Source organism: Perca flavescens, chromosome 10 (assembly GCF_004354835.1).
Source record: "Perca flavescens isolate YP-PL-M2 chromosome 10, PFLA_1.0, whole genome shotgun sequence".
Lineage (NCBI taxonomy): Eukaryota > Metazoa > Chordata > Actinopteri > Perciformes > Percidae > Perca > Perca flavescens.
Genome location: NC_041340.1, coordinates 1,955,827 through 1,961,277, shown reverse-complemented (window position 1 = coordinate 1,961,277; position 5,451 = coordinate 1,955,827). Strand labels below are relative to the sequence as shown.

At 37.0% G+C, this 5,451-nt stretch overlaps 1 long non-coding RNA gene across 1 annotated transcript; it reads right to left on the bottom strand.

Annotated features, from left to right (window-relative positions):
- Positions 1 to 1,881: 1,881 nt before the first annotated feature.
- Positions 1,882 to 3,790, bottom strand: LOC114562334 (uncharacterized). The gene is made up of 3 exons (XR_003693491.1): positions 3,724 to 3,790; positions 2,546 to 2,621; positions 1,882 to 1,971 (listed from the first exon to the last, which is right to left on the bottom strand). It is a non-coding gene; the product is annotated as an uncharacterized LOC114562334 (long non-coding RNA).
- Between the last annotated feature and the right edge of the window lie 1,661 nt (positions 3,791 to 5,451).

Below are 5,451 nucleotides of genomic sequence, written 5' to 3'. Positions count from 1 at the left end.
TCCAAAATAAACCAACTCTTTCATTCACACAGTAATAATGGCAGTACGTGGAGTTTTTAATGGTGCACGATAACACTGCTTACTTTCTCACTTTCTGTCAAAACATTTGCAGTCAGAAGTGGGCCGAACAACTTTTTAATAGATATATATATATTTGGTTTATTATATGCAGGTGTTAAAGGGATAGTTTGGATTTCTTGAAGTGTGATTTGAAGAAGCAGGCAGGAGCACTACAACACTTTTTTAAATGGACAAGTTTGTTTGATATCTTAAGAAATAAGTTTACCTGACCAGTCTTTACAGTTTAAGAGACTTCAGATACAGTATTAGGGGACCACTAAGGTCAATATAAAAGAGACTTCAGATACAGTATTAGGGGACCACTAAGGTCTATATAAAAGAGACTTCAGATACAGTATTAGGGGACCACTAAGGTCTATATAAAAGAGACTTCAGATACAGTATTAGGGGACCACTAAGGTCAATATAAAAGAGACTTCAGATACAGTATTAGGGGACCACTAAGGTCTATATAAAAGAGACTTCAGATACAGTATTAGGGGACCACTAAGGTCAATATAAAAGAGACTTCAGATACAGTATTAGGGGACCACTAAGGTCAATATAAAAGAGACTTCAGATACAGTATTAGGGGACCACTAAGGTCTATATAAAAGAGACTTCAGATACAGTATTAGGGGACCACTAAGGTCTATATAAAAGAGACTTCAGATACAGTATTAGGGGACCACTAAGGTCTATATAAAAGAGACTTCAGATACAGTATTAGGGGACCACTAAGGCCTATATAAAAGCATCCAAAAAGCAGCATGTCATGGGACCCTTAATCACAAAAAAAGAAGTGGGGCTTCCGGGATGAATCCATCCCTCAGCGTTTGTTGTATTGTGTGTCTTGTATGTTAGAAGAATCCCAGAAAAAAGACCATTTTAAGGGATGAAAGATGTGTTGGTTTGTAGTGACGAAGAAGAAGAAGAAGAAGAAGAGATGATCCTCCACTGCAGCTGAGCCCCTCCACCTGACACCTCCGCCCGTCTTTCAAAGAGAGAAAAGTAAAAAGGCCTCGACGAGTCAGCCGACAACCCTTCGAGTCTCGCGTGTGCGTGCGCTCTCGTCTTATCCGCGCCCGTGTGTGATCACAGGCACTCTTAAACTCCCACGGCAAATCACAGAGAGGAAGCAACTCCCGAGAGAAAGCTGAGAACAGAGGCGCCAAAAAAACCCTAAACAAAAGCGTCAATTAACATGTCAGAGAAGGAAAAGAGGAAGAGCGTGCATCTCCAAAATACTCCCATATCCCGGTGGATATAAAAAAATGCTGACACACTAAAAATACTGGGCTGAAGATAACCCAAATTGGGTTATTCCCAACCCAGTACCTGGTTCAATATAGGACAGAACACATGCTGGGTTGTTTTGACTTTTTGAACTGGGTTGAAATTTTAACCCAGTATATGGGTTGCTTCGCCTAACCAAAATATGGGTTATTCTGACACCAATGTTGGGTTAATGCAACTCATTACTGGGTCAGGCCCACCAGCCCAAATATTGGGTTAAATTGACCCCTTTGTTGGGTTGATATTTGACCCATTCTTTAATTATTCTTTAACCCCTTGACGCCTGAATTTATTCACAATTATATAAACAAAATATTATGTGTGTTTCTGGCTCCAAGCTGATGCTAAATTAAGTTGAGATTGTTAATTTGTCTATAGCATATGGAATAGATATAAATTTAGGTATGATGCAAATTAGCGACAACAGGCATTATGGTAAAATTCTTTACAAAATGGTAAAATTAATAAAACACATAGTAGATTTCACTTCACTTTCTGTCTGCGCGTGGAGCTAGCCCCCGCTGGGCTGCATGAAGAAGCTTCTCGCTGAACCTCCTCCAGGTCAAACATTTAGTCTGATGCCTCTTTATGAAGAACCTCGAAGTCCTGCGCAATCTGAGATGGGGAGATTTAGAATAATTAATTAAATCATATGTCATCAAAACAAAAATAATAAGATAAGAGAGAGAGAGAGAGAGAAAAATTGAGAAAGTGTGTGTGTGTGTGTGTGTGTGTGAGATAGAGAGCACATTTTGTAATAAGAAAATTACATTTAAAGTATTGCTGTGCACAATGGTAGACAGAGGTGTAGTGGTAAAATAAGAGGTAGCTAAACTATAAATTATGTGGCCATGGTAAGGTTAATAAAACCTCATGCCAATTGTTTACCTTCTATAGTTGTGGAATTTCTGTCACTATCAAAATGGTATTTCAGGGACTTACAATGGTGACCACAGGTGATGGGTGATCAAAATGGGATTCGGTTTAGGTCTTCAGTGGCACACAGTGTTAGATTATTTTACATAATGCTCTTACATGTCAAGATGTTGTACTTCTAAACAACATGGAGTATTGTGTAGCCTACAACTTCATTGGGGATGCATGAGGATAGGGTAACTCATTTTTTTAATGTTGACAGATTCAATAATATTAATAATAGGCCTATAGTACAACAATATAACATATTTACCTGCAAAAGTGTCAATCAGCTCCAAAAGTTGCCGTTCTGTTAACTTTAGTTTAACAAAGTCCTCCATATTCAATCGCTATAAGGTTAGGGTGACCAGACACTTTGCACGTGACCGTAGTGCTCGTGCACTCACACGCTTTTTAACGTGAACATGTGCCAGCCCAGGTCAGACATATCCACAGACAGTAACTTCATTATTTAGATCAGGGGTCACCAACACGGTGCCCGCGGGCACCAGGTAGCCCCCAAGGACCACATGAGTAGCCCTCAGGCCTGTTCTAAAAATGAAAATTGAATATTGATATTATCTGTTTCCCATCTTGTTAAGTCATTGTTGATAATTATTGTGAGAAATCATTAACATGATTAGTGTCTTCACATAGATGAGTGTCATTAATCATTAATAATCATATATAACTAAAGGCAAACTGAGCACATTTGTCATTTCAGAAGAGTGTATCAAACTGGTAGCCCTTCGTATGACTCAATACCCATAAAGTAGCTCTCAGTTTCAAAAAGGTTGGTGACCCCTGATTTAGATCCTAGGCTCCTCATCTAATAATAGTGTTTTTTCCTGTAAAATTAACAAAAATGCAGCAACAGCCTTTTTCAGTTTAGTGTGAGATTTATGTTGAGATTTTTTCTAAAAAAAGATTCTTTGAAGTGTTATTTATTCCAATAACACCAAAATAATTAAAATTATTTATTGAAAATTTTGAGAATAACCACTTCATTTCCTGCATTCTGGTGAATTTTTATGCATACATTTCTACCTTTTTCTGAATCAATGTATACTACAACCTGCAAATATCTGTAGCCTAGGCATCATTTAGGCTACTCCTCCTTCCTGTTTGGCGTCTTTTGGTGAGGAAGTAACCTCCTTAAATGTGCATATGACTTTTGAATTATTCACCTCAATGATACATTAATTCATTTTAATTTATAATAGACCCCTGGACTGTAATATTTCAGATGTGTTTGAGCAAGATTTCTGCTCATGTCCAAAACTTTGTGTTCATTAACCTCTGAGAATCACCACTGTCTGGATTTGTCTCGAGGCCAGGCCGAGTGTCCTCTCTTTTGGAAATCAAAATATGGTCACCCTAAACTAACAACTAGCAAGCTCGTGTTTCTGTCGAAGACAGAGGTAGTTTTCTAAAAAATGAGAAATGACAAACCTTCAGCGTTTCCAAAAGTGTTCTCCCGCCTCGGAGGAAAAGAAAAAGACCATTGGAGGAGGAACCCAAACTTGAATTTAACTAAACCACTGGGTTAAAATGATCATTGGTTGGGTTATTCAGATCAAGGCACAGTCCAAAACCTTTAACCCAACTACTGGGTTACTGTAAGTAACCCAATATGGGTTAAATATATATAATACAGGGTTAAACAGCCTCAACCCAGTGGTTGGGTTAATAAAATAACCCAGTATTTTTAAGAGTGCAAGCTCTTATTGGAGTCTCTCTAAAAGAGTACAGAGGACTCACTGAAAACAGGTGTCATTTATCATGGAGACTGTCTGAAGATATCAGACGCAGAGTGGTACTGTAGGAAGATTTTAAAAGAAAAGACATATATGAAGTAAAAAGATTTTTAAAAGACTTGCAGAGAGTTTCAGTCGACAGGTTGAACCCCTTCCCTTCTTTTGCACAAGAAGAGAACAAATAAATGAAGTACAAGAGTAGATCACATGCAGATAGAGGGGCTAATTTTGCACACAAAAGAATGACAAAGCAAAATAAAATGGGGACTTTTTGATCACTGTCCTGATCTCGGTCTTCTCTGAAAGATGAACTCTGTTACGTTTACTTCAAAAAATAATTTTTTTGTCACTGAAAATTAGGCCCTATGGTCCCACATTTCTAAGATTTTTCTTAAAATTAGGCCCTATGGTCTCACATTTCTAAGATTTTTCTTAAAATTAGACCCTATGGTCCCACATTTCTAAGATTTTTCTTAAAATTAGGCCCTATGGTCCCACATTTCTAAGATTTTTCTTAAAATTAGACCCTATGGTCTCACATTTCTAAGATTTTTCTTAAAATTAGACCCTATGGTCCCCACATTTCTAAGATTTTTTCTTAAAATTAGGCCCTATGGTCCCACATTTCTAAGATTTTTCTTAAAATTAGGACCTATGGTCCCACATTTCTAAGATTTTTCTTAAAATTAGGCCCTATGGTCCCACATTTCTAAGATATTTCTTAAAATTAGACCCTATGGTCCCACATTTCTAAGATTTTTCTTAAAATTAGACCCTATGGTCTCACATTTCTAAGATTTTTCTTAAAATTAGACCCTATGGTCCCACATTTCTAAGATTTCTCTTAAAATTAGGCCCTATGGTCCCACATTTCTAAGATTTTTCTTAAAATTAGGCCCTATGGTCCCACATTTCTAAGATTTCTCTTAAAATTAGGCCCTATGGTCCCACATTTCTAAGATTTTTCTTAAAATTAGGCCCTATGGTCCCACATTTCTAAGATTTTTCTTAAAATTAGGCGCTATGGTCCCCCTTTTTAAGATTTTTCTTAAAATTAGGCCCTATGGTCCCACATTTCTAAGATTTTTCTTAAAATTAGGCGCTATGGTCCCACATTTCTAAGATTTTTCTTAAAATTAGGCCCTATGGTCCCACATTTCTAAGATTTTTCTTAAAATTAGGCCCTATGGTCTCACATTTCTAAGATTTTTCTTAAAATTAGGCCCTATGGTCCCACATTTCTAAGATTTTTCTTAAAATTAGGCCCTATGGTCCCACATTTCTAAGATTTTTCTTAAAATTAGCGCTATGGTCCCACATTTCTAAGATTTTTCTTAAAATTAGGCCCTATGGTCCCACATTTCTAAGATTTTTCTTAAAATTAGGCGCTATGGTCCCCCTTTTTAAGATTTTTCTTAAAATT